At 43.2% G+C, this 24,673-nt stretch overlaps 1 protein-coding gene across 1 annotated transcript in view; it reads right to left on the bottom strand.

Annotated features, from left to right (window-relative positions):
• The window catches only part of Eps8 (EGFR pathway substrate 8, signaling adaptor), a 180,853-nt gene that overhangs the window by 114,330 nt on the left and 41,850 nt on the right, over nucleotides 1-24,673 (bottom strand). The window contains exon 2 of the mRNA XM_048432469.3: nucleotides 6,666-6,734. The gene's annotated coding sequence lies outside the window, so the exon portion shown is untranslated. The remainder of the gene's footprint in view (nucleotides 1-6,665; nucleotides 6,735-24,673) is intronic.

Genomic DNA, 24,673 nt, shown 5'->3' with positions numbered 1-24,673 from the left:
TTTAGCGTATGTGTATGTGTGTGTGTCTATGTGTGTCTGTGTGTATGTGTCTGTAGAAGGGGATAGTAAGTTCACAGGTGTATGTTGTATAGTGTATATATGTCTGAAGGGGAGCATATGTTCATGGGTGTGTGTGTATATAGTATGTATGTCTAGAAGAGGATGTATTTTCATGGGTGTGTGTGTATATAATGTGTATGTCTAGAAGAGGATGTATTTTCATGGGTGTGTGTATGTATGTGCAGAAGGGGAATGCGCGTTCATGGGTGTGTGTGAGGCATTGTAGATATATACAGCTACACTGGCACTGTAACCATGCACTGCTGCACTGGCACCATATACATACTCTGCTGCCCTGCACTCAAGGCATATACTGCTGCACTGGCACTGTACGCACACTGATGCACTGGCACTGATGCACTGGCACTGCACGCACACTGATGCACTGGCACTGCACGCACACTGATGCACTGGCACTGTACAACACTGATGCACTGGCACTGTACACACACTGATCCACTGGCACTGTACACACTCTGATGCACTGATATTATATGCATAGTGCTGCACTGGCACTGTACACATACCCTGCTGCACTGGCAGTGTATGCACACTGATACACTGGCACTGTACGTACACTGATACAATGGCACTGCACGCACACTGATACACTGGCACTGCACGCACACTGATGCACTGGCACTGCACGCACACTGATGCACTGGCACTGCACGTACACTGATACACTGGCACTGTACACACTGATACACTGGCACTGCACGCACACTGATGCACTGGCACTGCACGCACACTGATACACTGGCACTGCACGTACACTGATGCACTGGCACTGTACACACACTGATACACTGGCACTGTACACACTGATACACTGGCATTGCACGCACACTGATGCACTGGCACTGCACGTACACTAGTGCACTGGCACTGCACGCACACTGGTGCACTGGTACAGTATGCACACTGATGCACTCAGTTTTACCTAAATGCTAGGGATCTAAACTCAGGGCCTCGTGGCCATAAGGCATGAGTCACCCCTTAGTCCATACTTTATTTCTTGTGACTTTCTTCTTAACCTAGACTGAGACACATATTGTTTATTTAGAACATTTTAGAGATTTGCCTATCATCTTTCTGCTGCTAACTTCTAGTAAATTCCTTAGTATTCAACGTATATTTTCCCTGTTATCTCAACCAGTACGTTGTACAGAGGTATTCATTTAAAGTTCCACTTCATATGACTAACTCCCCAGTTTTGCACACAAACACACACACACACACACACACACACACACACACTTCCTGTATTGTTTCAAAATTTCTCCTGGGTCAAGAGCAATGGAGCATGCCTGTAACTCCAGCACATTCAAGACAGAGGTGAAAGATCATTATGAGTCCAAGACCAGCACAATCTCCACGGTGAGTTCAGGCCAGTGAGAGCTACATAGTGGTACCTTGTCTCAAGCCAGTGTGTGTGTGTGTGTGTGTGTGTGTGTGTGTGTGTGTGTGTGTGTACAACACAGTACATTTCCAGAGACGTAGAACCTTAAATAGCCCCCTACTGGCTATGATTAAGCCCTCTCCTTCTCCCCCATCTCTCTCCCCCTCCCTCCCTCTTACCTTTCTCCTTCCACATCTTCCTTCCTATCCTCTTTGCCTTTACAAGCCTAGCTCACATTTTATTCTTTCTACTAAAATCCCAAGGACACTTCTAGGACCCCGAGAACTCTGTCCTAGTATCTGGGCCCTACCACACCATACATACACATACATCCTTTCAACATATACTGCATATCCCTATTGGACCTTCACACTATAGTCTTGAGGGACTTAAACTTCTAGAATCTATACACCAGGCCCTACTCATTACCAAATAATAGTTCATTTAAGGTATCTTTCCATTTTCTGCTTTTATGAAAAGTTCATAAAATACAGCATCTGGGTAAGCCTGGTTTATAAAGGGCTGATCTAGCTATGTTAAAATGATGTGTTTGTAACTGGATTTTTATAGGGTTTTCAACTTTGGCTATTAAAAATCACATTGATAATTATAGCTATCATTTAACCAATATCTGAGACTACGCATGCTCAGAAACTTGTTAAGACATCCACTCAACAACACAGGTGTGTTGGTCTTGACTTTTGGCAACTAGGGAAGCAATGGCTTGGAATTCTTTGTTCCTGCCCGAGGGCAGGCGCTGCCAGTGTCAGGCTTCAAATTCACATCTTCAGATGTCTACTGTCAGCCACTGTGAGAATAACTCTGCCTCTCAGCATTTGATTCTATGTTGCCAGTTCAGAGTACGAAGTATCATACACCACAGCTGCCAAGACAATTTGAAAAATCAAACTTTAACAAGACCTGCTGGCCACAGATCACTGGAACCTGGAGGTAGCTTCAAAACCAAAACTCTGGGACAAACAGCCCTGATTTTGTGTGTGAAACGATGAACTCTTCAAAGTGGAGTTTTCGTTTCCTCTCATGTGTTCTCTACATTAGCTGCCTTGGTTACTAAGGGCAATTACAGACCTGATGGTCAGACACATTGCTAATTAATGCCAGTGTGCGCTGTCCTCTGCTACCCATCAACCCTTCACTTCCCATTGTCCCTATAACAAGCTCCCCACAACCATCACATTCCCAGGTTATGATACAGCCCACATCTACTCTGGCCTTTCAGAAAACAGGTCCCCCTTCCAAAGGACCGAAAACGTGGAGACAACTGCATATCATTCTTTATCTACATATAAATAAGACAAATCTTCACTTGCACAAAATGCTATTGCTTCTAAAATTAATTCATGAATGATAAGCCCCCACATGACAGTCACTATATTCCATTTACTGATTTCAGCAATGACTCTCAGGCAAAAAGCTCTGTCAACAATATTCATCACAGGATCTAAAGGCTGGTCTTCACATGACAAGGAAATGAATCTTTGGAAGAAAATAGTTGAAACATTCTAGGCAATTTATAACATGCGGGTTTTTTGCTAGTTTTATCAAATCCTATAAATAGAACACTTGTGATCTTGAAAGCAAAACATTCAAGAATTTTGGAATTAAACTGAAAACACAGAACCTCAAATCTGTTTTCTACCATTAGTACTGTCTCTGCTGGCTTTCAGGATTTTTAGACTTATATGAAGGTCATGCTAAAACTCAAAGTACCAAATTATTTTCAGGTGATATTTTTCTAGTATTCCTGCTAAAATGATTTCCTCTTGTCTTTTGGCAAGAGTCGGTGATTCCAGCCAGCCCTACTGCAGCAGTGAAGTTATCTCACCCTACAGCCTGCGCTCTCAGGGCCTGATATGCAGGGCAGAGATAACTGTGTATCTGCGCTTGTGCGTAGACAAAGCGAGCTGCACGATTAATCACCATAGGTCTGGATTTTGTACTGTTGTTTTTGTTGTGTGTTTTCTTGGGAGATGACACCTGGGACTTATATGCTAAGCAAGCACTATACCTCTTAGTTACAGTCTGAGCCCTATGATTATTCTTTAAAAACCAGAGTCTGAGGTGGAAATTTTCATCTTGTGGAGAAAAAAAAAACAATGAGCTAAAGTTATTTTTTTTAAGTTGGTAAGTCCACCTTTTTAATATTGAACTGGAAGAAGGGAAACCTAAGGTTAAGCTGTGTACCTCATATAAGGTCAACATGAGCCACAAACACACAGCTCATAAGTGACCAATTAACCGGTTTCTCTGCAGCAGCAGTAATGTCAGTCAGGTAAGAAGACATGTGGCCAGGCCTGAACTTCCTTGTCTTAACATAAGATGGTACACCAGGCACCGTCTCTCAAGCTGACCTACTGAACTGACTGTTCCTTAGCACGCCTCATCCATTTGGAGCAAGTCCGCCTAAAGAGAACGTCCTTTGGCTCCGCCCACAGAACCACTATGAAGAAGACGGGCCAGCAGTGCTAATCCTTTCTGACACTTAGGCTGCCCTCGTGCCACGCCACGTCACACATGATACCGGCTTACAGCTATGACACCACAGACAGACATGGTGTATACCAGAAGCTTTCTAAGTATTTGATAAAGGAGACTGTGAAACCAAGCCCCTCCCCCCCATCTCGTACTCATTATCTGAATAAAAGAGCAAAATGCGGATGACCTTTACAACTGTTCCTTTGAGGCAACCATTTCTTTCTTTCCAGGTTGGGAGAACACAAAGAGACAAGAATCAACACTTACTAAAGATACAAAAGAATCGAGTTTGCAACAACATAAAGAGAACAAAAAAGTTACCAGATGAGTCAGCCAAGCAATAATTTAGAAGGTCAATGGACAAAGAACTAAAACCACTGAGCCTGCTCTGGTCTTAAGTACACTGCCCACTGTGTTAGTTGTTGCTAAAAGCCTGAACACTACTCCTCAGTTCCTCAAGGAGGAACCAGGTAAACTGCGTGAAAACAATGTAACATTTTGTTCTAGTCTATGACCCGTAAACAGTCACAGAGTCCATTAGACAAAAGATGACCAGACCAACTGTCTACACAGGAATGACAAGTCTCAGAAGAGGCTTCCTGTCATTAGGGCAGTGCTAGGAAACTAACTACTGGGAAGAACTAGAGTAAGCCTGCCCACTAAACACAATCTGGCACACTTCTGAATCTTAGGCATACCTTCTAAGAGAATGAGGAAGCGTGGGTATGTGTGAAAATCTGAGCCCACACAGACAGAAGACCACATGTGCTCAGTGGGCTGAAGAACACCAACAGAAGTAAAGGAAGTAAAAAGAAGCCAAACAAAAATATTGACGGTGATAAGAAACGCCTACTTGGTCCTCCTAGGCCTCGTAGTATACGCTTGGAGGCGTCCAGATGAATGGTGCAAACCAGAGAAAGAAAAAGGCAGAGTCTGTGTTTTCCCACAGCAGGCGAATGAAAGCCACTGAAAATATCATGAGTGGGGTTTTAACAAATTATTTTTCATAATCTATAGGTTGATAATTCCCTTAGTATTTCCTAGTAAGAGAATTCTAAGAGCGCTGAGCATGAGTTCAGGACCACGCAATCAGTCCATTTCCTGTCTTCCCACCGCTTCACATTTCCCTCTCCTTCTGCTCTCCTCACACCGCTTCACACTTGCCCTCTTCTGCTCCACACACACACTTAGTGACGGGCATTAGACACCCCACCTCACTACTAGCCTAGAGGTAGTAGAATAAAATAACACTGAAAATTTCCATGCTGAAAAAGAGTCTCTGCCTTTTCTCTGCTGACTCTCATTGGATCCGCTGTGCAATTCGCAATGTTAATGCCTCCACCTCTCAGTTTTCCAAATGGATAGTATCAGTTTATTCTCACAGATTATCAAGGTAAGTGGGGAGAATGACCATATCCCTCCCATGTTAAAAACAGATGCACTGAGACAAAGATGCCAGCATCCCTCAGTGACAATGGCAAGGAGCATCTGAGGCGGCAGGCAGGTTCTAATGAGGAGCTGTGGACCCTCAGCCTGCAGTGCTCAGCTGCATCCACATAACAGCATCCAGTAGATATGTGGAATGTGCTCTTTAGCACATGAAAATGACAAAGCAGTCTAAGGACTCGTCCATGACACAGAAAAGGAAGGAGTGGGAAAACCGAAGAATCAGATGGAAAAGGGAGGAATGGGAGAACCAAAGAATCGGACGGCAGGGAAGTATCCAACAAAGAGATGCCTTCTGAACATGACAGGACCACTACACACATGAACTCACAGCATCTATGGTTACCTGCATCAGACCCATACATGATCAGCCCAGTCTATAGTTCAGCATAGAGGGAGAAGGAGCACACAGGACCCAACTGAGCTGTTGGTAGTTCGTGTCTACCAGTACTCACTTTTCCTTGGGGCTGTGACCACCAATAAGCTGTCTATGCCCACTGCTTGGCCTCACCCCTGCACAGACAGGTAGTACCAACTGAACTCAGAGAGTTATATTTTATTTTAATAAAGAAAGAAAGGACATGAAGTTGAGCGTGAGATGTTCTGGGGAAAATCAGGGAAGAGTGAAGAGTAGATATGATCAGAATCTACTGCATATATGTATAAAATTTTCCAAGAAGAAAATGAGTTTAGACCCATCAACATCAACATTTCCTCACCCTTACAGATGGGTAAGAGAAGGGGCCTCACTGCCTCTGGAGGGACGATGAGGAATAGACATCACTTTCCTCTGTGGTGTCGTCTGTGGTAAGTTCCCCAAGCTCCAGTAAATAATCCCCCACGCATGCTCATGGAAGTGGTGACACATGACGTACATGAAAATAAGAGGGGACGGGTGTGAAAAGGGGCTTTAGTGGGAGAGGCAGAGGGGATGAGCGAGGCTAACGGGGGTATGAAGAGAACTAGAAGTCACCTTATACATGAACGAAGCCATCGATTTTAAAGCAAATACAAAGAACTGGCAAGTGGCTTTTATGGTTTGAGGCAGGGTCTCATGAGTGTGCCCAACTTTCTATGTGGTCAAAGATAACCTTGAACTTCCGGTCCCTTGGCCTTTATCTCCCTATGGATGGGTTAACAGGTATGCACCACCGTCCCTAGTTTCTGCAGTGTTGATGAATTCCAGGGCTTTGTGTATGCTGAGCTACCCACCGAGCTACATTTTCAGAAAATTTATCAACTATTCCATAAGCAGACTCACCTCAAGAGGAAAAGAATTTCCAAGTCTTGTGCTTCTCCTTCAATCCAGTGAGTGCTGCATATAGGTGGCCTGCATACAGAAATAAATGGCAATGATAAAATGATCACTGTGAAAGATAGTATGCAAATAATAATTGCTTTTGCATGCTAAGTGCTTGATTCTCTTCTACTATGAGGAAAGCAAGCACGAAGGGTGAGGTACCGGGGTTAGCTCATCACCCCAGAATCCTCTCTGACTTGATCCTTACTGGATCTGAGATGTTCCACATGAACTGGGATTTAAAGTGGCATTTCAATGCACGTCTAACCCTAAATGCAACAGGTAGTTTATTTGCATATTTTAGTGTTTCCTAGCATTCTATCAACTGTAAGTAAAAGAGGCCTATTTATATATGTCCCATGTGCAACCACACAGGTATGCTTGACCCAAGATCTTTAGACAAACATAGCAACAAAATTATCTAAATTACATATCATGGTTTCAAAATTTCATGTTATTTTGTTGTAATTTATATTATAAAATATATTTTAAGGAGCTGGCAAAACAGCCCAGTTGGTTGCCATACAAGCATGAAAAACTGAGTTTGATCCCCAGCACCCATGGAAAAGCTGTGCACAGTGGCACACGCTGTGGACTCAGTGAAAGAGATGGAAAGAATGATCCTTGGGTTTTGTGAACCACCAGTCTCCCCAATTCAGTGAGCTCTAGGTTCAGGAACTATGTGTTAAAAAACAAGGTAAAGAGTATTCAGAAAAGACACTTGACATACGCACATCACAAACTATTTATCATCTTGAAATTCTCATATTTCAAAAACCTTATCTTAATTTGTGTGGCTTGATATCTAGAAAATCTACCTGTTTGTAAATCTAAAAATCATATTACTAGACGAACCTGAAAATGAGACATTGCTATAATTAATAGGAACTCAGCTCAATGACTAGAATCAGCAATGCATTATAAACAATTTTATAGTAAAGACTCCCCCCAAATAGCTCACAGCTCAGTAATAAATACTGCCAAAGACATAAATACATAAATTTTAATACTTCTTGGTACTTTAACAGAGTATGAGCAAGAGGCTGCATGAGGTTTGTCTGTAACAGTGTTAACAGCTACTAATATTCAATGTCTACACATTTCAACTCAAGGGTTGCAAATGCCAGCATTAAGCAGCCTGGAACATATATGAATCAAGCTTCAGAGGATCCCTCTCTTTATTCCACAAAGCACGAGACACTGAGCATGGCACTGTGTGAGTTTAGCCCCACATGGTTACTATGCATGACTTCCATAGTGCCCACAACAGCCCTGGGCAGGAGGCTCTTTTGATGTGGGAGTCCCCTCTGTGTGCTGTGATTACTATTAATGAATAAAGAAACTGCTTTGGACCTATAGCAAGGAAGAACTTAGGTAGGCAGGGAAAGCTAGGCTGAATGCTGGGAGAAAGAAGGTCAGAGTCAGAGAGAAGCCATAGAGCCCCCACCAGAATTAGACATGCCAAAACTTTGCCAGTAAGTCACTGCCATGTGGCAATACACAGATTAATGGAGATGGGTTAAATTAATATGTAAGAGTTAGCCATTAAAAAGCTAGAGCTAATGGGCCAAGCAGTGATTTAAATAATACAGTTTCTTGGTGTGGGAGAATTGTCTGTATTCTGTCAATCATATTTTAATAAAACGCTGATTGGCCAGGCAGGCAGTATAGGCGGGAAAGCCAGACAGGAATTAGGGGTGGAACAAAGAGACTGGGAGTATTCTGGGAAGCAGGAAACTCTCTCCGCCACTCCTGCACAGACCACCGAAGAAGCAACAGGTAAGCTGACAGCTGAAAAAGGTACTGAGCCATGTGCTAACGTAGATAAGGATAATGGGGTAACATAAGTTATAAGAGTTAATAAGTAGCCTGATGGGCCAATCAGCTTTATAATCTTATGGAGTCCTGTGTGTGATTTTTCCTTGGGACTTGCCGACTGTGGGGTACTGGGCGGGAACAGATATCCCAACAAGCCGGCCCTCATGTTACATATGGTACCCAATGTGGATAACTGAATCCACAGAAAGCTTGAGAAAGCTTGGGAAAATAGAGCAAAGCACGTTTTCTTGGTAGCAGTAATTTCTCGGGTCTGTTCTGCTTGCTAGAGGCAAGCAAGTGCTCTCATCTAAGAGAGGCTTCCTGACTCAGCTTTAGCTGCAAAACCCTGCAGCTCATTAAGAGGTCCTGCCACGAAACACTTAAAAGGTGTTGACGAAAAGCTGAACGCATGCTTTTCGGTTGTCAGTCGTAGCAGGAAAAAAAACTGTGCCGTTTTAAAATGCTGGCTTTCTGGGCTGTCCTGCCAGGGCAAACTCTGACTCTTTCAAGCAGGCAGTCTGGCTGAGTGTGGTCTGTGAGCAGAATGCTGCAGCTTGCTTGCTGGCAGGGACCTTGAAACACTGTAGAGTTGTGACGATAAAAATGGCTCTGGCAGTACCTCTGCCATGAGGCTGGAAAGCTAAGGAATGGGCTGGATCTAGCCGTCAAAGCCATGGCTTTATTCCTCTCCATTAAAGACTCATGTGGTCAGAAAAAAAGAGAGATATACAGTAAAGAGAGATTCAGAGACACAGAAAACCTCTAAATGGTTTAAAGTGTATTAAAAATATATACAGGTTAAAGGTTAAAGTCATTAAAAAGAAAAAAGAAAGAGAGAAGTAGTGTGGTAGTACACACCTTTAATCCCAATGCCTGGGAGGCAGAGACAGACAGATTTCTGTGAGTTCAAGGGGCAGAGGTAGATTGACCTCTGTGACCTCAAGGTGTGGTAGCACACACCTTTAATCCCAGCACTCAGGAGGCAGAGACAGTGGGATCTCTGTGAGTTCAAGGACAGCCTGGTCTACAGAGTTATTCCAGGACAAAGATATACAGAGAACCTGTCTCAAAAAGTAAAAGTAAAAATAAAAGAAATAGAGGTTAAAATAAAGCCACATAAAGATGGAAAATACACAGAGAATCTTGATACTGTATGTTATTATGCTCTCTTTGAATTGCTTGAATGCTGAGGAAGGAGCAACAGCTGCTAAAAGATATTTGCTTATAAATGCTGCTGAATTAATCTAAGATAGATATTTTAAAAATATCTTTGCTTCAAAATTGAAGTCAAAAGGTATGCTACGTTGGAGAAGAGATTTTGCTTTTGTTTCCACAGAAAATGAGAGGCTCTGGATTTATTCAGAGTTAAGAAAAATCATCTTTGGCCAAGGGAGACCACCTGAGCAATCTCCGATAGGAACAGATGGCCCAGATATCTGAGTTCTACATCCAGAACAGATTCAAGGCGCTTCCTGAGATGATCAGGTCTCACAGGATACTGTAGTCAGGACTTGATTATAACTCTAAATTTGCTTTAGGTCCCCATAAGATTGTCAGCGCCCCCAACCAGCTGGAAGTAGCCTGAAATACTACGCCCACATTCCCAACAAATGGACTATGGGTATTTTCCTTTGTTTAAAAATAAAGGGGGGAAATGGTGTGGAAGAATTGTCTGTATTCTGTCAATCATATTTTAATAAAACACTGATTGGCCAGGCAGGCAGTATAGGCGGGAAAGCCAGACAGGAAGTAGAGGTGGAGCAAAGAGACTGGGAGTATTCTGGGAAGCAGGAAACTCCCTCCGCCACTCCTGCGCAGATCACTGAAGAAGCAACATGTAAGCTGACAGCTGAGAAAGGTACTGAGCCGTGTGGTTAATGTAGATAAGGATAATGGGGTAACATAAGTTATAAGAGCTAATAAGAAGCCTGACCTAATGGGCCAATCAGTTTATAATCTTAGGGAGTCCTGTGTGTAATTTTCTTTGTTGCTTACCGGCTGTGGGGTACTAGGAGGATCAGATACCCCAAGCAAGCCGGCCCTCGTATTACAGTTTCTGTGTGATTTTTTCAGTTCTGGGCAGCTGGGATGATCAAACAGCCTCCTTACTACACTCTTTAATTAGCCTGATGTGGCCAAAGACTAAATGAGGCATGCAAACATTAAGTCACTTGTCTAAAGTGGCCACGGTCACCACAGAACTAAACTGTGAAGTCAGGACAGTCTGTCTTCAGAACTCATGCTTCCACAGTTGGTCCCGGGGCTGACTAAGTAGGTGGCAGTGTCACTGTATTTACAGAAGCTGTGTTCCTCAACACACATTGAGTGGACTTGTAAGCTATTATCAGCACAATTTCATGTCCCTTCAGAACCAACACTTTTCCAGTGTCCTATCAGTTCTTAATACACCCTTACAAAGAATTTCACTCTACGACTTTACTCCATGAGTGCTTCTCATAAATATGTCAGGTTCCACATACCTCCTACCACAAAAAAACTCAGAAATGAAAAGTCAAGCATGTATCCAATTCTCCTTCTTATAAGCTGCACATTACTGAAACAAATGATAAAGTTTTATATGAAAGTATGCCAGGTTTTAAAAAATGAGTTAGCTTGGCAATGGCTATATCAAAATTGGCAACCCCTAACGCCTGAGTAGACATTAGGCAGAAGAGTAGACAGCAGAGTGACAGAGGAAAACAACCACACAAAATTTTCTCTCTGGGAAAGGAGGCATCCACTGGGCAGTGTATTGTGCTTCAAGTCTGATGCAAGACATGGAGGGAAAGAGCAAGACGAAGAGGAAGAAAGAGGTGAACAGAAACAAAGAGGAAGGAAAAAGAACCCAAATTTGCTTTCAATTCTAGACCTTTCTCCTCTCTCTCTCTCTCTCTCTCTCTCTCTCTCTCTCTCTCTCTCTCTCTCTCTCCACACACACACACACACACACACACACACAGAGAGAGAGAGAGAGAGAGAGAGAGAGAGAGAGAGAGAGTTTACCCAGGAGAGAGGGACATGTTAAACTATTCAAGAGGTGACTGGAATCACTGACTATTAGGAAATCCCACAGTGCAATGAAGATGCTTCAGCAAGTGGACCATGGGAAAAATAGAGGGGTGGGAAATCAGAGAGACATTTCCAGTTCATATGAGTCAGAAGGCTGCGTCAGGATGGTGGCTCGAAGTCTATGCCAAGAAGATCACTATGAAACTACTAACACACTGTTCACTAACACCTAGGAATCTTTGGGCTATGATAATGAAATTAGAGTCAAATCACAAAGCATTTACAAAAGCAATAATATTGTTGAAATTGGTTTGACTTCATAAGGGAGAACATAAATGAAATCATGGCACATAGCTGTAACTTCAGCACTTGGAAAGACTTGAGAAAGGACTGTGAGATCAGGGCCAACCTTGGCTACATGGTGAGACCTTGACTCAAACACAAACAACAACCACCTGAAGCAGGTCAGGAACAAAGCAAAAAGTGTCAAGGATTAGCAACCTTTCTAATCTATGCTTTACACTGGGTTCATTCTATTATTCTAATATATATAAAATGGCGAATCAATCCAACACCAGTTATGTTTTAAAGGGGTATTTATTTTGGGGGGTAAACTTACATACACCATAAACCGTCAGGAAAGGAGTCTAGTCTCTGGAGCAGAAGCCAGAACCAAGCGCCGGAACCAAGAGGCCCAGCAGAGCTTGCCGCTCTTCTTTTAAAGAGAAATATACCACGCCTCAGTGGGCTGGTATTTCAGCAGCTATTGGCTGATAGAGCGGAAGGCGCTCCCACAGCATACATATATATATATATATATATATATATATATATATATATATATATGAATTATTCTATGATATAGACTTTTAAAAAACAAGAAAATATACATCAAAAACTGGTACCCCACATAATAAAATAGAAACAAAAAAAAATAAGTTAAAAATTAACCACATATTCCCAGAAGGTAAAATATTTGCTTTCACTAAATAATAACAGTAGCCTACTCTTCAGCTAGAAGGTATTTCTTGAAATAGCTTGCTTGATGTGCTGCATTGTGCCTGCAGTAACAGCTGATGTCTTCATTAGGAATATGGATACATCAAAAACAGCAATTTCACTGCCAAGTAATTGCTGTTTGAAACTATCAGAAAATTGCCAGGCTCTAGGGGTTTGGTTTTGTTGGTGGTTGATTTTTTTAAAAGGATTTGTTTTTATTATTTCTTCATATATATGCATGTGTATCTATGTGAGAGTATGTGTACATGTAAACGCAGGTACCTGAAAAGCCAGAAGAGGGTGATAGAACCCCTGAAGTTGGAGTAACAGATGGTTGTGAGCTACACAACATGGCTGCTGGAAACCACACTTGGCTCATCTGTCAATTCAGCAAGTGCTCCTAACCGACCCCTGTGGGTGCCATTCACTTCCAAAAATTTTAGTCACCTTTTACTGGCACAAAATACCTACTGAAGGACACAAGATGAACTAAATGGTAAGTAATGATTTACATTCTTCACGATTCCATGATGCATTGTCATTTAAATTATTATAAACACGTTTGACATGATGAGCTAGAATTGTACATAAAAAGGTGAAAAGAACAAAGATTTTGAAGTCCAATTTTGGTTTAACCCCTTATGAGCTTTTTACTATCTCAAGCAGGTTCTAGATCTTTCACCTACAAGTGTGGAAAATTTTTCTTTCATTCAATGTGGTAAGTCAGCATTCACTGTGGTGAGTCAGCATTCAATGTGATGAGTCAGCATTCAATGTGATGAGTCAGCATTTAATGTGGTGACTCAGCATTCAATGTGGCAACTCAGCATTCAATGTAGTGATTCAGCATTCAATGTGATGAGTCAGTATTCAATATGGTGAGTCAGCATTCAATGTGGTGACTCAGAATCCAGGGGACTGTAAAAGGAGTGGCGAGCTGAGTTCCCACCCGGATCCTGGCTAGCTTTTCCCTTATTTTTAAGCCCTCTTAGATTTTATGTGGAGTTAGTTACCACGTTGAAGCGCCACTCTGTAAAAGGAACGGCGGGGCTGTGTCCCGCCACCCAGCTCCCAGCTAGCTTTACCTGAAATAATTACACGAAAACTGTATTCATTTAAACACTGCCTGGCCAATTAGTTATAACCTCTTATTGGCTAACTCTTACATATTGATTCAACCCATTTCTATTAATGCATATTGCCACTTGACTGTGGCTTACCGGGACGAGTCTAACCTGCGTCCATTTCAGAGAGGAGAGCTATGGTGTCTGCCTCATTGCCTTCTTCCCAGCATTCTGTTCTGTCTACTCTACCCACCTAATTTTCTGTCCTATCAAGGGGCCAAGGCAGTTTCTTTATTAACCAATGAAAGTAACACATAGACAGATGACCCGTCTCCATCAGGGGACAACAGTAGAATCCTCACCATCTTGTGTGCAATCATGCTTAAATATAGAACATTATATACATGACAGATCTCACATATTTTAATATTTTATATAAGCAGCATTATTCTCAATACCTAACATTAAATATTTAAAGCAAAATTTCAAATTATCAGCATCTAGTCATGTTCTAATAGTTAATTTAATTCTTAGACTAGCTCAATTATACTCAGTTCTAAAACTGCGAGCAATATTCCCCATGATTATAAATGAACATCAAGAAATGCATTTGAAGCATGAGTAGACCTTATGTAACCAACAAGGTTTTGTCTGTAATCTAAATTGTAGTCTATGCATAAATGTCACTAGAAAAATTTAAATATAGACTTCTTTGGTGGCTGATGTGACTGTCATGCTCACACACCTGGAAAGAGGGAACTTCAACTGAGAAACTGTCTCCATTAGAGCAGCCTTTAGGTTGTCTTTGGGGTGCTATCTTCATGATTAATTGATGTAGCAGGGCTCAATCCATTCTGGTGATCCTGAGCTACATAAGAAAGTTACTTAAGTAGAAGGAAACGGGAGGAAGGGGGAAAGGAGGGTAGAAGACAGGGCAGAAAAGAGAGAGAACTTTCCAGCAAGCAGCTTTCCTCTATAGTTCCTGCCCTGGCTCCCTTCAGTGATGGGCTGGAATGAGATATCTAAGCCAAACAAAGCCTTTCCTCCCCCAGTTACTTTTGGCCAATGTCACAGCAACAGAAAAGCAAGTAGGATGGTTTCTTGCAGTAGATCTACCCAAAGTTACAATACTGCACACCCAAAGAACACCTGAAGAACTTAGATTAAAACATACCTAAATAATTAACTGTACTCAGAGATCAGCCTCCTGTTATTAGAAAGTCCCCACCTTCAGAAATAAAGTGGTAGCAAAGAACAGCTTTCTTTGAGTGACAGGACTTCCATCATGTTGAAGCAAACAGCATTTGTTTGCAGTTCTGTCTCACTGTCAGATATAAGAGCCAAAAGGAGAGAACAAGACAGACAAGTTTCTTTTGACAGCAGTTCCTGAAGAAAGCCTGGTAGCAGGAAGTGTTCAGTAAATGCTTGGGGTGAGCACAACCCACTCCCAGGACCTGTGGATCAAATCCGCAGTGGGCTGGACATGGCCTGATTTTGTCTCCTGGATGCTCACAGCAGGAGGCTTGGTGGTTCACCTCTAAGAGTTCTGTGGATGGTAAGTGGATTAAGTGGTGGGGGCAGACCCTTGTCCTCAGAAGAGATTAATGCTGGTCTCACAAGAGAACTAGCTCATCTCAGAAAACAAGCAAGTCTGTCTGCTGAAGCTCTCTGTTCCCTATCCTGCCATATGATTGCTGTCACAAACACTCCCATCCTGTAACGTGGCCTGTCACAAGTCCCTCACCAGGGGCTGGATCAAGAGGCTGCCCCACTTTGGACTTTCAGCCTCTAAAACCATGAACTAGATCAGCCTCTTTCTTTGCAAAATATCCAACCCCAGGTATTTATTACAGCATCAGAAAGTAGATGTGTAACAGAAACTCAGGAGGCGGTGCATAATTAAATATTACATGTGGAAACCTACCAATCTGGGATTAGAACCTCAGGAGACTTTCACTTGAGCTTTGCTTCTATCCCTCACTCACAGAGACCACATTTTCTTCCGCTTATTCCTACCAGAACAGACTATGTCTCTGCAGTCAGACCTTTCCAATCCTAGAACCTTCGATATGCAGTAACTTATGTTTATTCCTCCTTTAAAATATTTTAATTAATTCATACATGCATACAATCAATGTATTTTGATTATTTTCATTCCCAATTCTTTCCCCCCAAATCCTTAGACATACTCCCACCCCCTCCCAACTTCATGTATTGTTTTTTTTTTCTTTAGTGACCCACCAAGTACAATATGTGTTGTCCGTATCATGGGTATGAAGCTATTCATTTATCAGGGGCCACAGCTTTTAAAAAAAAAAACAAAAAACAAAAAAAAAAAACTGACTCCCCTTCACAGAGAAGTCATCAATTGTCACTGCTCCTCGGCTGGAGTGGAGGCTCATGAGCCCCTCCATCCCACTATCTAATGTTTCCCGGCTTTACCTGGACAGATCCTATGTAGGCAACTACAGCTGAACTGCTAGGTCTTCTCCCCAGGATTCTACACACGCAATACATCAGGCACATGATCTATGTTGGAGCATGCTATCTTCACAGTCACCAGTCACTCGGGAGTACACATTACTCTCATGTTCTAGTGAAGAGCTGAGGTCTAAGGAGGTTCTAAAACCTGCCCAAGGTCAGTCCCAGAGTCCTAGAACAGGATTTGCATGACAGCGGAGTTCACATTCTCCATCTGTCTCCTGAACAGGACATTGTTAGTTTGGGCATTGACTTTACTGCACTGAGGGATACCTAGTGAGCTGGTGGGGCATCGTTTCTGAGGTCTGCTGAGAGGGGTTCATCTACCCTGACTGTGGACAGTCACCATCCAGGCGACTGGAGGTATATCTGGAACACTGAGGTGGCAGAAGAGTGAGTTCCTCCTCTCTCTTCCGGATCAGGGATGTGTATCTTTTCTTGCCTTTGGATGTCAGAGCTCCCTGTTCTCTGGCCTTTACACTGAGACTCGGGTCTTCCATCCCAGGCTCAGGAGCCCCTTAGTCTTCCCCAGTACTGGAGCTCTGTACTGTCTGTCACGGCTACTCATTTCCTTGGTTCCCTAACATGAAGACAGCTTGTGGTGGGCTGTCAGAGCCTGCAGTCTTGGGAGACAAATCCCCTCATCCGTCTGTAGCTCTGTAGCTCTTAGTTCCTTCTCTCTGGAGACCCCTGACTAAAGCAGCAGGATACCAGTAAACAAAGCTTGTCACAAAAACCTCGAAAGGTCCCTTGAGGTCACTTCGGTTGTGTTAATGAGCTTTTAAACAGCCATGTTAGTGGCCTTGTGGGAGCCAACACTGCTCCTTCTCTGACACACAGAAACCACTGGGCAGCAGGAGTTAGTCTCGGGTGGCAGCTAAGTAGACAAGGAAAATCATGCTCAAAGGAAGAAACCCTCTGACTACAGACTAGAAAAATTCAAATTAGTAGATTGCCATCTCATTCCATAGAAGTCCAGTATCGACTAAAATCTATGTAAGGCTTAAAAACTGTAGATCATGGGGCTGGAGAAATGGCTTGGAGAGTAAAGGCATTTGCTCTTCTAGAGGACCTGAGTTTGGTTCACAACACTCATGTTAGGTGTCTTAGGACAGCCTGGAACTCCATGGAATTAGCGACTCTCTTATGGCCTTCACAGGTTTCTGCACTCATATGCATGTACCTGCGCAGAGACATGTAATTAAAAAGAAAAATAAATCTTGAACGCTAAAAAGAACCCTGTCGATTATGTGCAAGCAAACACACTAAATTAGCTAACAGAAAGAAGGTTCTGAGGTACAAAGCTGCCCCAGAACCTAGATACCCACTGGAAGTCTGCCTAAAGCCAGGAGAAGTGGCACAAGCTCGAGAAGAAATCGGTCTTTCCCAGGTTCTATTGTTCTGTTGATCACTGCCTTACTTTAGGAAACCACTTATTAGCACTCCGAGCTCAGTTCCCACGTACATAAAAGACAGGAGTCATCCTCTTAGCGGGAGAATAGAGAAGTACAGTAACACATCATGGTGTCTACAGCCAGTTGGGGCATATCTACAGCATAGGCAAAAGGGAACATTTAAAATATATTCAGAGGCCTCCATGTTCCGGAGGAACACCAATCAAGAAGGTAACTCTTTCTTCACCTGGGAAGAAAGACTTGAGAAAACTGTGCATCAGTGTGACCTGCACAGGCAGGTGTGAGGCCCCGTCTGTGCTTAGAGACATGGCACCCGCTTTCAAAAGGGTGGGAGCCCCACCATGCTGGCGTCTACCTTCACATTGTTTGTATCTACCTTTGAGCTTGCTTTCTGTGCCTGTCACAACAGCACAAGGGTTAGAACCCAGGCTCGCATGCAGCCCCACTTCTGGCCTCTTCCACATCAGGGTCTGTGACTGGGGAGCAGGGAGAAGAGCTGGGTTGTGGTATCACAGTTCTCTAGGTTGGTGTGTTGGTTATTTTTCTCACTGCCCTGACAAAAGAGCAGCTATAGAAAGAAGGGTTTGTTTGGGCTCAAGGCTTGAAAATGTTGCCTGTCATGATTATAGACAGAGTTTTTCCCTCAGGACTAACAGCGCTCCAATAAACACACAGAGACTTAATATTAATTACACTTAGCCTTGTTACGAGCTACCTCTTACAACTTATTAACCCATATTTCTTATCTGCACTCTGCCACATGGTGGTCGGTACCTTTTTCCAGCACAGCATTTTCATCTGGCTTCTCTCCTCATTTCCTCGAGACCCCTTCGACCCCGCCCTTCTTCCCAGCATCCTCTCAATTTGGCTTTTCTACCTAACTTCTTTCCACCTAGCTACCGGCCAGTCAGCTCTTTGTTAATCCGATCAGAAGGCGCCTTGGCAAAGACAATCTTCACAGTGTACAAAAAGGTTATTCCATAATGCATAGTAGGGAAGGCATGGTGGCAGCAGGAGGATGTGATGGCCATGCTTCTTGTGACATCAGGAAGCAGGAGGAACGCTGGTGCTCTGCTGTGGGACAATGGTCTGTACCCTCTCACTTGTATTTTAAATAAATGCTGATTGGCCAGTAGCCAGGCAGGAAGTATAAGCGGGGTGACCAGGCATGAAGTAGAGGTGGGACAATAAGAATTCTGGGAAGAGAAAAGATTCCGTCTACAGTTGTCACCCAGACACAGAGCAAGCAAGAAGCCACTGCCTTGCCCAAAAAGGTACCAAGCCATATGGCTAATACAGACAAGAATTATGGACTAATATAAGTTATAAGAGTTAATAAGAAGCCTGAGATACTAAGCCAACCAGTTTATAATTAATATAGACCTTTGTGTATTTCTTTGGGATTGAACGACTGCAGGACTGGGTGGGACAGAAATCTCTGTCAACAAATGGTGCCCAATGTGTGGACAAAAGCATCTACAGAAAATCTGAGTGAGCTTGGGAAGTAATTCTAGACACAAAATAATAGTGTTAAACATGGCTTCTTTGTAGCAGCAATTTCTCAGGTTTGCTTTCTTTGCTAGAGGCAAGTGCATCTCATTTAAGAGAGGCTTCCTGACTCAGCTTTAGTTGCAAAACCTTGCAGCTCTTTTAAGAGGTCCTGCCATGAAACACTTAAATAGTGTTGATGAAAAACTGACTGTATACTTTTTGGTGGTGGCAGGGACTATGTAATACCATAGAGTTGTGGCAATAAGCATGGCCCTGGTCAGTACCTCTGCCATGAGACTAGACTTTCAGAAAAAAGCTAAGGAATGGGCTGAATCCAGCTATCAAAGCCAGGCCTTTAATCCTAGTCATATCACTTAGAAAATTAAAGACTCATGTGGTCAGAAAAAGGGAGATATACAGTAAAAAGATTCAAAGATGAAGAAAAACCTCTAAACAGTTTACTGTGTTTTTAAAAATGTATGTAGGCTTGGGAGAAATAAAAAGGATAAAGTTCTTAAAATAGAGAGAGAGAGAGAGAGAGAGAGAGAGAGAGAGAGAGAGTAATTGGGTATGGTGGTGCATACCTTTAATCCCAACACTTGGGAGGCAGAGGCAGACAGATCTCTGTGAGTTCAAGGACAACCAGGTCTACAGAGTTAATTCCAGGACAGCCAAAAATACACAGAGAAACCCTGTCTCAAAAAGCCAAAGAAATAAGAGGTTAAAATAAATCCACATAAAGATGAAAAATGCACAGAGAATCTGGATACTGTGTGTTATTGTGTTGTCTTTAAATTGTTTGATTACTGAGGAAGGACACTTGATTATAAATGCTGCTAGATTAATCCAATATATATGTTGATGGAACAGCGGGCTGTATCCTGCCACCTGGCTCCCGGCTAGCTTTATCCAAAATAATTACACGGAAACTGTATTCTTTTAAACACTCCTTGGCCCATTATCTATAGTATCTTATTGGCTAACTCTCACATCTTGATTAACACATTTCTAGTAATCTGTGTAGCACCACGAGGTGGTGGCTTACCAGGAGGATTCTAACCTGCGGCTGATTGGGAGAGGAGAGTCATGGCGTCTGCCTCATTGCCTTCTTCCTCCCAGCATTCTGTTCTGTCTACTCCACCCATCTAAGCTGCTGTCCTTAGAAAAGCCAAGGCAGTTTCTTTATTAACCAATGAAAGTAACACACAGACAGCTAACCCTCCTCCATCATATATATATATATATATTGAAAATGCTTTGATTTTAAAATTTAAGTCAAAAGATATGTTACTTTGGAGAAGAGGTTTTGCTTTTGTTTCCACAGGAAATGATGGACTGTGGGTTCATTCTGTGTTAAAAACAATCAAGTATGACCAAGGAAGACCCCCTGAGAATTTTCCGATAGGAAGAATGGCCCAGATGTCTTTGAGTTCTACATCCAGAACAATTCAAAGATTGCTGCCTGAGATGATCAAGCCTCACAGGATACTCCAGTCAGGACTTGATCATAATTCTAAATTTTCTTTAGGTCCCCCACAAGATTATCAGCGCCCCTAACCAGCAGGAAATACTCTGGAAAACTGCACCAACATTCCCAAAAAATGGATTATGAATGTTTGCCTTTGTTTAGAATGTTGGTTACAAGTTGTTATGGATAATGGTCAGGAGAAACAAAGGATATTAGATTCTGAGCTCTTATTAGTAAATATTGTTTCATGTATGTGTGAAGGCTGGAGGAATATCTCAGTGGGTAAAGTACCTGCTGCACAGCTCCCAGAACCCACTGGCACGGCACTTGCCCAGATCTGCAGCACTGGGTAGAATCGGAAGGAGGACCCCCAGAATTCTCTAGGCAGCTAGCAGAAAAATGGCCAGCTCCAGTTCAGTGAGAGGCCCTGTCCAAGAAGAAACTAATTAACTGGAGAGTAATACAGGAAGCCACAATGTGCTGCCCCTGGCTTCCATGAAGAGCAACACACACACACACACACACACACACACACACACGCACGCGCGCGCGCGCACACACACACACACACACACACACACACGAGATCTTTTGTAAACTAAAAGCTGAGCCGTTTCCTATTTTAAATAGTACAAACAGAGGAAAGGCTACCTGCCTCAAAGAACTGACTTTAGAGGACTTTAAAGACCTCTAAGTGCTCACCACAGGCTGAGTTAATCATTCAACATACACCAATCCCTGTGTGAGAACAGACTGGAAGACGGAAGCTTGTCCGAGCATTTGTGCAGACACTCCCCAGCACACAGCCATAAAAGACATCAATATTTACCATCTCACTCCAGCGTGGAACTACAAGCCTGGAAACCCCCATCTTCACTGCAAATAGCCAAGACCGACTTACGAGGAGAACAGAGAACCAGATGGCTGGAACACTAAGTGTTAGACACTCTGGGGGTGGGGGCCCTCTGAGCCCAAAACTTTGTGACTAGGTAGCCTCCGGAGAAGACCCTTTAACAACCCCCCAGAAAACAAGGCTGTTTAGCAATCACTGCTAACAAAATAGACTTTTGTACCCTTTCACAGGCCTAAGAAGGTAACAGTGTCACTATTCCTAGCTTTAAATTTTCCACGAACCTTACAGAAGATAGCCCAGGCTATCCAGCTTCTAAGAGAGACATCAGCTGCTGCTGCATCCGACTCCAGCTGCCAGGTCGGGTGCTGCTTACCTATAATCTCAGCACTGAGGAGGCAGAGGCTTGAATCACCGCGAGTTTAAGGCCAGTCTGGGCTACATAGGAAGTTCAAGGTCAGTCTTGAATCCATGAGAATAAAAAATAAAGTAAACCACATCTGAAGAAAAAAAGGAGAAAGGAAGAGATAGAAAAGGGGAAGGACAGAGAAGGAGGGCAGAGGAGGAAAGGGCAGCAGTGAGGGAGCAGTGAGGGAAGAAGGGAGAGGAAGAAAGGGAAGGGAGAAAGGAAGGAAGAGAGAAATACAATTTTGAACAACAAATGACGAATGGCCATGACGAATGCATTGCCCAAATGAAACTGGCTAACACGACTAAACTGCATTACAGTCGTGACAAACAGTGTGCTCATGTTATACAATCTCACAAAGCCACTGTGGCGGTGACTGATGGAACTGTAAATCTCAGTGATATTTTTATTGGGAATGTAGGGCCAGCAAAGGTCTTCCAGAGGCAAACCAGTCTGTACCAGTTCCTTAACCAGGTAACATCATTTAGCAACACATATATTAACATTTTGGTGGTGGTGGTTTTCTCTCTCTCTCTCTCTCTCTCAGCAGCAGTCACACCGAGACACTGTAGAATTATACTGTACATGGCATGCGGTCTTACAAGGCAGTCCTCATGATCTAGAGAAGCTGCCTCATGCTGCTGCACAGGGAGTTCTGGGCTAGTCTGGGACACACAGAGAGACCCTGCCTCCTAACAATAATAATAATTCAAGATTGGCAATGTTTGCACAATTAAATTAGCATCCAGCTTTCTAGCGTGCCCTATGCTGAGGCAAGACAAGTTTCTCCCCCTGTGTGATGGTTACTTCTGTCAGTTTGAACCAACCTAGAGTCACCTGGACAGAGTCTCAACGAGGGATTGGTTAGGCAGGTTGATCAGCAGATAAGAGAGATCCTGTCTTAACTGAGTTGAGTTCAGAACAAGCCTACTGTGAGTGGTACCATTCCCTGGGTTTGAGTCCCAAACTGTGGCCCAGTAAACAATTCAAGCTGAGTATTAAGCATGCATGCATTTCATTCTCTCTGCTCTTCCCTGTGGATGTGATGTCACTAGCTGCTTGCATTCCTAAGGCTGGGACTTCCCAAGCGTGATGGGGCATGACCTGAAATTATAAGTCAGATCACCCCCTTCTCCCTCAAGTTGATTTTTGATGGGCTGTTTGATCACTGCAACAGAAATGAAACTAGGACAGTCTGGAGCCCACAGTCCATGAAAATCTGGCTTCTGAAAGTCACTTGAGACTGACCCTGGGGCCATACTCATCTACGGTCAGGAGCTCCCGTATGATGGCCATCATTCTAACAGTGGACTCAGTGACTGTTCCGAAACTTCTCCTCTGGCCTCAAAAATCCTCAAACAGCTGCTTTAACAAGGGCTGCTTTCTTACCATGGCCTGCATCTTTTAGAGTCAATTCATATGGAGTAAGTGCTGGGTGTGGGGGGGGGGGATGTAACTTCCCACACAGAGTGACAGAGGTCACCTCGGCAAACGATGCCTAGCGCAGTAGCCCTCCATGACACGCCAGCTTTTCTTCCTAGAGATAATGAATTGGTGAACACACGTGGGCCTGTTAACTCAGAAGCTTCTTTGCTCGGGTGTAAAGTTTTAGTTGATTAAGTGATTTGATTTGGTTCTCTGAAGTAAAGAGTCCAGTTACTAATGCTGAACTGAAGTGGTTAATGGACACAGTCGGTGAGGTTATATGGAAGAACTTACTCTTCATACATAAACAAGCTTGTTCCTTACACATTTTTAAGCATCAGAACACACGATTTTATGAGTAGCTGGTTATCTTGAATAGGACCAATTTAAAAATTTTGTAGGTAGTACGATATTTGTGGGAAGCAGTGCTGAGAAACCCCCTCGACATGAACAACAATGTGTTAGTTAAGAGAGTAGCTCTCCATGAACTCCGTCCCCAACAGCAGCCCGCACCAGACTAATGAATGTGTCTTCAGCCTTCATGCGGGGAGCCCTTCTTCCCACTGAAGGTGGTAAGTGAATGCAGAGACTCGGGGCTGCAGAGAGCACAGAGAATGATGAGCAGATGAGTGCTCCGCCCTAAACAAGGCTGTGGTTTGAATGAAAATGGCTCCCACAGGCTCATATTTGAATGCTTGGTCCCCAGTTGGTAGAACTGTTTGGGAAGGGTTGGAGGAGGTGCGTGCCTGGGGGCAGGCTTTGAAGACTCAAAAGCCTAGCACCTTTCCCAGTTTCTCTCAGTCTCATGGCTGTGTCTCAAAATAAAAGCTCTCAGTTCCTGCTGCAGCAACATGCCTGCTTGCTCACCTCCATGTTCCCAGACATGATGGTCTAACCCTAGCCTCCTTAAAAACATAAGTTCCAAATCAAATGTTTCCTATTATAAGTTGCCTTGGTTATAGTGTGTTATTACAGCAATAGAAAAAGTAATTAGACAGAGACATGTACACCACCTCCGCTAAAGCTCAGCAAACATTATAAAGGGGGGTAGAGAGTATGAAAGGGCCGAAAGCTATGGAGAAGGATTGCAAAATGTCATGTTCTGGGCAAGTCATTGTGATCACAAATCCATTGCTATTGCAGAAGCCTGCACTCTGTATAAGAATGGCTCACCAACAGCGAGGCAAGGATTGAGGAAGGGTTTGGGGCCCCAATGAGCTATTTCCTGTGGACTGATTCAGGGAGTTACAGCCTTCAGTAATGTACCCACTGGTGACCCTACCAGGCTCTAATGGATAATCCTTGATTCAATGGTCACACAGATGTCCCTAGTTAAACGAAGTAGTCATAAACCAAAATAATAAAAAATAAATAAATAAAAGAACCGTGAGTGGAAACGGACAACAGGGTTTGGGAAGAGTGTGATGAAACTGTAGAGTACTGTGGACCAATCTCTGTACGCAGTAAATATGTGTTATTCTCATTGGTTAATAACAAAGCTGACTGGCCAATGGCCAAGCAGGATTTCTGGGGCAGAGAG

The sequence above is a fragment of the Myodes glareolus genome, chromosome 3 (genome assembly GCF_982192425.1).
Source record: "Myodes glareolus chromosome 3, mMyoGla1.1, whole genome shotgun sequence".
Lineage (NCBI taxonomy): Eukaryota > Metazoa > Chordata > Mammalia > Rodentia > Cricetidae > Myodes > Myodes glareolus.
This window is presented reverse-complemented; position numbering and strand designations above follow the sequence as displayed.